We start from the raw sequence: 8,797 nt of genomic DNA, 5'->3' as shown, positions 1-8,797 counted from the left end.
CCACTCTCTCTGTACACTTCTGTGGTGATTGGCATTGATCCTCCGTGCTCAGCCAGCCTATCCACAGCCTCCTGCTGTCCTCCCTGGAAGCCACCGGTCGAGGAGATTCAGCAGAGAGTCTCCATGGGTCACAGTGCTGCGGCAGGTTTGAGCAGCTGGGCAGTCAGCATTCACGAGTGTGCCTCAATGGCTTACTGAGTGGAACATCTTAGAGAATTTACAACCTGAAAGCCAAGCAGAGACTACAGTCCTTGTCAGCCATGTTCAATGCAGTCAGCTGAAATCAGGCTGTTTTAAAAGAAGTCCTGGCAATGAAAGGATTCTTTGTTTGAAGGTCCCCATGGTGATGCTTCGACAGACACTGATACTGTGTACCTTTGCTTCACACCAACCACCTCCTGTCCCAAGGACACTTGACAGAGCTGCCAGTCTTCTGCTTTCCCTGTCTCAAGTGTCTGACTGACACTTGTCTGCTTTTGTACCTAGCAGAAAACATTTTAGGAGCAGAATTGCTGTGTTGCACAATAAAACCACTTCAAGTTTTCTGCTGTTTTTTCTTGGCCAGACTTGCAGTTACCTGCTCATCTCCAGGGAGACTTTGCAGACTGGAGATATTAAAAACATTCAGTACCTTTCCTCTTCCTGCATTATGTTTAAATGTCAGGAGGTCTCTGTTTTCTGGAGGGCTGGATGCCCTCTAGACAGATGAATTAATAATGCTGCGGATACAGCGGTGCCAGGGGCACTGTAACTTGTGAGCTTCAGGAGCTCTTCCTTTTGCCCTCAGATAATGCTGTCTACTCTATTGTCATCATCAGTTTTTAAGGCTCAGAAGTTACAGCTGAAACCCTGAAAGATTTATTACCAAGCCTTACACCTACCTGTGCTGTTCAATGGGCATGGGTGGTGGAGGTCATGGATGTGTAGGTCACAGGCTCCTTCTTGCTCCAGAGGCATATTTTACAAACCAGCTGGGGTTCACCTGAGGTGGGAACAGCAAGGCCAAGGGTTGAATTCATCAGTTCTGATCTGCAGGATGAGATCTTCAGAAGTTCTTCACAGAGAGAGTGATTTGCCATTGGAATGGGCTGCCCAGGGAGGTGGTGGAGATCTTCAAGAAAAGCCTGGATGAGGCTCAAGAAAAGTCTGGATGAGGCACTTAGTGCCATGGTCTGGTTGATTGCACAGGGCTGGGTGATAGGTTGGACTGGACAATCTTGGAGGTGTCTTCCAACCTGGTTGATTCTATGATTCTATTCTATGATCTCCTGCACCAGACCCCTTCACTTAGTGCTTTGGCTGAGTTTGCCTCACTGAGCATGGACCACGGGCAGCAGCTGTTATGGAGGAGATCCTAACCTGGGATGGACACATCAGACTTCTAAACAACTGGCAATGCACCTTTAAAACAGAAACTACAACCAAATTCTAAGTTCATGTGCTGTCTTGGGTCAAATTGTAGAGGCAACCAGCATCAGAACAAGAGGACACAGTCTCAAGCTGTGCCAGGGGAGGTTTAGGCTGGATGGTAGGAAGAAGTTCTTCACAGAAAGAGAGATTGGCCACTGGAATGTGCTGCCCAGGGAGGTGGTGGAGTCACCACCACTGTAAGTGTTTAAAAAGAGACTGAATGAGGCACTTGGTGCCATGGTTTAGTTGATTAGATGGTGTTGGGTGATAGGTTGGAGACTTGATGATCTCAGAGGTCTTTTCCAACCTGGTTAATTCTAGTCTACTCTATTTCTATTTATTTCTATTTCTATTTCTATTTCTATTTCTATTTCTATTTCTATTTCTATTTCTATTTCTATTTCTATTTCTATTTCTATTTCTATTTCTATTTCATTTCTATTCTATTCTAGTCTTTATTCTCTTCTCTCTCCTCTCTTCCCTCTCCTCTCCTCTCCTCTCCTCTCCTCTCCTCTCCTCTCCTCTCCTCTCCTCTCCTCTCCTCTCCTCTCCTCTCCTCTCCTCTCCTCTCCTCTCCTCTCCTCTCCTCTCCTCTCCTCTCCTCTCCTCTCCTCTCCTCTCCTCTCCTCTCCTCTCCTCTCCTCTCCTCTCCTCTCCTCTCCTCTCCTCTCCTCTCCTCTCCTCTCCTCTCCTCTCCTCTCCTCTCCTCTCCTCTCCTCTCCTCTCCTCTCCTCTCCTCTCCTCTCCTCTCCTCTCCTCTCCTCTCCTCTCCTCTCCTCTCCTCTCCTCTCCTCTCCTCTCCTCTCCTCTCCTCTCCTCTCCTCTCCTCTCCTCTCCTCTCCTCTCCTCTCCTCTCCTCTCCTCTCCTCCTCTATTTAAGCAGGGAAATGCTTGCTTCTGCTTATTCTACTCTATCAAGTGGCAGGAACTGGGAAGTTCAAACTAATCCTTCAGTGATATTCAAGCAGCAGCTCCCTGGGTCAGAGTAGAACCTGGTATTAGCTATCCATCTATCCATCTAAATGGGAGCAGGGCTCTCAAACACAGCATTTCAGATTCAGGTCTGCCATTAGCATATGTCCTAAGCAGCACTTAAATTCATCCCCAATGAGTGGGTGGAGGGGCAAGCTCTACAAAGCGGGCTTCAATGGGAGACCTAGGAAGAGAGAGCAGCAATGCCGCAGCGATGGATTATGATTTGCTGCAGACAGTTACAATTTAGACTTCATTATTCAAAACACAAATGGCAAATATGCAATAGCTGCCCTGAAGGGAGCTTCAGAGTGGTTGTAAAAGAAAGGCTTCAAAATGGATTTGATAGTCCTTGAATGTTCAGTTGAAAGGCTTGGGTGACAGAACAAAGCAAAGCAGACTGACACTGTTAAGCCTGCCCTCCCCCAGCTGACAGGCACTGGGCTCTGCACCTTCAGCCTTGATTTTTTGGGTTTTTTTTTCCCCCCTAAATTTACAGATGGCACTGACAGCATGTTCAGTTCTTGCCTGACAGCTGGCCACATGATTTCCTTTGTGGTGTGAAGAGCCGGCAGGTAACGGCGTGAGCCAGCCAGCTCCTACCTGTGCTCCAGTGCTGCAGCCCAGCTTGTGGCACAGGTCAGCAACCTGCTGCCCTTCAGATCTGACAGCCTGTGTGTAGAGGGGGGTAACCAACCCCTTCTGAGGTTCTCTGAAGAAGGCATCTTCCTTTGCTGTGGTAGACTCTTGGCTCCAGAAGCCTCTGAGCCTCTAAACACCACTTAGTGTATGTTTTCTTCTTGGGAGGTTCTTCACCCTCTGTGTGGGAGCACGGGACAGAAAACCAAACAATCAAGGTAACCATGTTTCCTGAACAGAAAGCTCCTGCTAAGAGAAGAGACTTAAGACATAGAGAGGACAAGTCAGTTTGTGTGGGTGATGGACATACAGCTCTTACTGTGCACATTTATTGCTTCATCTCTCACTGCAGCTTGCTCTTGGGTGCCCCAGCCAGCACCTCTTGTTTTAGTCTGCCTGAGGAGATGCAGAAGCAGTAAATAAGGACACTGCCAAGCTCAGGTGAGACTCTGCAAAAGCTCTATTTCAAACCACACAGGAAGCCCTGTTGCCTTTGATGACACGTTCAAAACTTGCTCACCTTTCAGCCTTGAATCAAAGGCTCCTGTCTATGAGTGCACCACCGATCCGGGGCCAGAAAGACAAAACTCTGACAGCAAAACTGGGCAATAAAGACACTTTAGAAACCTGCTGAAAGTGCTGAAAGAGACCATGAGGCAGGAGAACCAGCAGACACCACAGAGACTCTCATTTACACCCTGTCTGTCACGAGCTAAGGAGGCAAAGCCTGAGATCTGGATGCATTTGACAGGGTGAGGAAAACTCAGGTAGCACCTTAGCTGTACATTTTTCCTGGGTCTTTAATAATGGCATCCTGTAAAGTCTCCTCACCTCGTTCCCTTTAAAGGCCTCACTAACTTTAAGGCTCGACAGGTTTGCTGGGTTGACTCATATATCAAAGGGAGGAAGGAATGAAGGGAGATGAGACTCAAAAAGTAGTGGTAAGTGACATGTTTACCCCAAGACTCTGTCCCTTTGTGCAGCTCTGACCAAAAGAAGAGAGGTGGCAAAGCCAAAAGTCACTCAAGTCACACATGGTCATATAGGGAAGCTGAGAGCAACTGCAGCATCCTTCCAAGCTCTGCCTGGATTCAAGTCACCCACCAGACCCCTCATCTGGGGACCTTAAGTGTGGTGGCAAACATGTCTGTGGGCAGCTGTTAACAGATGGGCCAGGCCAGAAACCCTGGCTGTGGAGAAAGCTCACACAGCTCATCTGGGAAAGGGTCTCCATGCACTCTCCTCACTACCTGATGGGGGAGAAAAGGTGGCTAAGGATCAGCAATGGGTATCCTCCTGCATCACCCCTTGGCTGCCAGCTTTCCACCTTGGCTTCTTCCCCACAGAGCACGTGCAGAGGCTGGTCCTGGCTGTGGGTGCAGCTCTGCCCCTGCAGCCCAGGGCACCCGTGGAGGATAAAGAGTTCTTGGGCTCTGGTGGGTTTCTGGATGGGAAAAAAAAAGCCAAGCCAAGCTCACAGAGGGGATGGGGGGTGGAGGGGGGCAAAAGCTGGGATTCAGCAGGAGGCAGGAGGGGTTTCAACACTACATAGCTCTGTATTTGCTGACAAACGGCAGCAGAAGCAAAAACAATCAGGGGAAGGAGGGGTATAGAAAGGAACTGACAGTCACTGAAGCATTTAATGGTTCTCAGCTAATTCAGTCAATAGAGGTTATGAAATTATAATAATGGAAGCAGAAGAGCACACTCCAAACAGCACTTCCCCAAGAGGTCTAACGAGATCAAACACAAAATGACTGATAATCAGCCTTTTAAAGTTATTAGCTAAACCTGCCTGATCACCCAGGGAATGGAAAGTGGCAAACGTGACACCCCTTCTAAAATGGTCCCCAGGGGCAATCCTGGCTGCTTTACATCCAACATCCCTTCTAAGCAGCCTGAGAAACAACAAGATTAATATGCACATGGCAAAAAAAGGAGACTGAAGGAGAGGTCTAAACACTTTCAGAGCTTCAGAGAAGAGATGTCCTTGCTTCAAGGAGGCAAGATGAATAAGGAGAACCCTTACAGACAACCAGTTTGGGTTCCCAGGAAGGTTTCTTCTGGCTTTCTGCACAAAGGCTCTTGAAGGACCTCAGCTGCTGTGGAACCATGGGTCCAGGGCAGACCAACAAGCCCCAGGACCAGGCAAACCTGATCAAGAATGATTGACTCCCTGCTTTGCTCATCCCAGAAGGGTCAATCTGCCTGCACAGGACACACAGCAACCACGGCAGGGCTCTGGCCTCAGAAATCCTTCAGGGGAAAGGCTGCAGCAGCAGCAGCAGAATGACTTTAAGTGCTCTGAAATGAAGAGGGCACTTTTCAGTATTCAGAGCCTCAGATTTGCTGAGCAGTGCTGGGACTTTCCCAAAGGGCTGGTCTTCAGGTGCTGGAAAAATACCACAGTTTAGACACGCAGCTCTGCAGCACCAGGCTCACACCTCTGCACCTTCAGGTAAACAAACAGCTCAGGGGCTTGAGGCTTTTATCAAAACACAGCACTTGAGAAAATTGGACCCTCAACATCTCAACTCTGAGAAGCTAAATAACAGCCCTGAGGAGTGATCTCTGGACTTGGGATCAAACAAAGCACAGAGGTTTCCAGAGCCTGACATTTCTCTGACGACTGTGGACAAGGTGGTAATTTTCCATTCCTCTCCTTACTAGTACAGAACCCTAAACAACCCAACAGGCAAGAAATAAACACTCCAACTACCCAGCTGGTGTTTGGCTGCAGACTGCAGCCAGCCAGCATCCTCTGTACAGGCTGCTCCTAGCTTCAATGTTTGGTGTGTGGCTGGAGCAGCAGGCTACATTTTGGCCACTGCACCCTAGGCTGTGGGACTTCTGCAGGGCTTGTTCCCCCTCCCCAGCCACGGTGGAGGACCTTTTCCTGGCCACTGGGCTCAAATGCAGCTTTAAAATATTTCTGAAGCTCTCAGCTTTCCCTCCGGATTCAGGGAAGCTTTGTTCAGCTGCTCTTTACCTGTCAGGGCAGATGAGAGGCCGTTGGCCCTCTCTGAAGCTGAGGTACCTCTGGTGCAAGGAGAAGTTTCAGGAATGCTGATTTCCTGCTTCTGTTAGGCTTTCTTGCTCGAGGGACTGATCTAAATCACAGTCCTGTGAGGTTCCTCCCTTTCCAGATGTGAAAGCAAACGTTATGAAACCCCTTCTTCCTTTTGTAATGTTCTGCTAAGGAGAGGAGGCCACAGCTCTGCTGCTGCTCACAGCACAGCTCTCCCAGGAAACCACCCAGGGCAGGGGTGACAGGAGACAGGTTTAGGGAGAGGATGCCCACAGGGAACTGCCTACTCCAATCACACAGCATCGCACCCAGCCCTCCCCCAGAACCCTGGAACAACTAACATGAGGCTGCCAAACATCTGATGTTGAAGAGAAGGAGACCCACACGTCACAGAGCCTCCCAGCAGGCAGACAGACAGACACAGAGAGAAATGCCAGTGCTGAAGGCTTTTCCCGGGAGGAAACACGGAGCAGGACTTCAAAGCCTTTGGTCAGCTTAATGCCATCCCCCTTGGCGCCACGACCTCCGGGAAGCCTGCCGGGACTGTCTGCCCAGCGGCCTCCCTGGCAGCCCCGCTCTTGTCAGCGATGCTTAATTACACTGAGTGATGGGATAACGTCTGTATTTGGGGCTTGTCCAACCTGGAACTCGGGGCCTATCATTTCTCTTCCATTTTGTCTCCCCTCTGTCCTAGCTGGTATCTCCATCAGCAAACTTCACATGGAAGACATCCCTTCTGCTTCTCTCCTTCTAGACTAAGGCGCTGGGGTCAAGTGCCCATGGGGATCAGGTGGATGTCTCTCAAACATTTCTTCTTTTCTTAGTGGCTGTAGAGCTCCTGGGATGCAAATGCACCTTAATGTTCTGTGTTTTCTGTTTCACTGATTAGCTTGGCAAGGACCGAGGCCAAACCTTTCCCAGAGGCAAATGAATGGCTGCAGAGGAGGAATACCAGGAACCTCTTTGTTAGCTGAAGAATATGAACACTTAAAGCTGAAGAGACAGACATTTCCTTTTTGCCCAGAAACTCTATTGCCAAGTGCCAGGCCTGCAGAGCAATTTTCCTCTTTCTATTCACTTCATTTGTGCTAATCAACAGGATCTAATCAAAATGGAAAGGGAGAGTGCAGGTCAGTTGCCCTGGTCACCAATGTGGAGGCTCAGCTGGCTGAGACCCCAAAATCCTTCCGTGATGAGAGCAGCCACAATGCTGGAGACCTCATATGGGGGCAAAGATACACTGCAGGGCTGGCACCACCTGCTTGGTTTTGCAGTCTAAGCCCTCCCGTTCTGACCCAGGAAACAACGATATTTGTTCACCTTGGAGGAGGAGAAGGTGCAGTAATGGTCGCTGCAGCTGCATGGGAGCTGTGAGTGAAGATGGGCTAGGCAGATGTTCCTTGCCTGCTGCTGAGGTGACAGCCTCAGCCTGGTCTGGTGGAAGGTGTCCCTGCTCACGGCAGCAGGGTTGGGACTAGATGATCCAACCCAAACCATTCTATGAATCTGTGATAAACTGGCAGCTTCCTCATGCCCAGTCTAGCGACAGGATTCGAGGCAGCTGTATCTCCATGTCTCTGCCTCTCCTTTTGTCTGTTTCTCAGATGCTTTGAAGTCTGTGAGATCTCCTTTTACAGCCCGCATCGGAACTCGCCCTTTTCTGCAGGGCTCAGCAATTAATGCTAATCTGAACTCTCTGACAAGTAGCAAACATGAAAGGGAACCAGAAGACACAGGGTAGCTCTTCACAGGCTGTGAAATTGCTTTTGGAGTCTTCCTGAATGCTTAGGGAGCTTATCACTGGGGTAGAAAAGAGATTTCCTGGGGATGGCTCTAGATAGCCTGGGGATTTGTCTCACTGGGGTGCCAGAAGAACACCAACCCAGCTCTCACACTCTTGTGCCTTGAGGTTGTGTAGGACTGTCCATTTCTTCTCAAATCAGGAAAACCTGAAACAAGCATTCTTGAAAACTGGATGACAATGAGTGAGAAGTTTGCAAGGAGAACTAAACAGGTGTTGGTTGGGGATGCTGAGCTCCTGAACAGGTAGGACACAGGAGGGGAAGATGAACCTTTGCTGCTGATGGCACATGCTGCTCCTTCAGCCCTTTCACAGTATCACTAAGGTTGGAAGAGATCTCAAAGATCATCGAGTCCAACCTGTCACCACAGACCTCATGACTAGACCATGGCACCAAGTGCCACATCCAATCCTCTCTTGAACACCTCCAGGGACGGTGACTCCACCACCTCCCTGGGCAGCACACTCCAATGACGAATGACTCTCTGGGTGAAGAACTTTCTCCTCACCTCCAGCCTAAACTTCCCCTGGTGCAGCTTTCCTTCAAGCTCCTTTGCTTCATAGAACCACAGAATGCCAGGGGCTGGAAGGGACCTTGAAAGCTCATCCAGTCCAACCCCCCTGCCAGAGCAGATCACACTGGGATGCGCACTGCCTTTTAACAGAACCCACTCCCCACGTTGCCATTTTCCCTTAGCTGAGCTTTGCTTTTAACACTCTCTTAGCATCAAAAGCTGCCCCCACTGATGACCATAACCTCAAAATAATAATAATAAAAAAGCAAAAACGAAGGCAACTGCAAATTACCTAATCTGAGTAGTCATTAAGATGCCTTTCAAAACTGCAGACCAAGTTGTTTTCTTTCAGCAGTGCCAGGAAGCAGGCTATTTTCAGGCAGTGTAATTGTCTTTTGGGGCTGCAGGCAATGGATTGCAACAAATTGTTAA

This window comes from Melanerpes formicivorus, unplaced genomic scaffold (assembly GCF_026170545.1).
Source record: "Melanerpes formicivorus ecotype bairdi unplaced genomic scaffold, bMelFor1.0.p_v2 SCAF_37, whole genome shotgun sequence".
Lineage (NCBI taxonomy): Eukaryota > Metazoa > Chordata > Aves > Piciformes > Picidae > Melanerpes > Melanerpes formicivorus.
Note: the sequence above shows the minus strand (reverse complement) of the source record.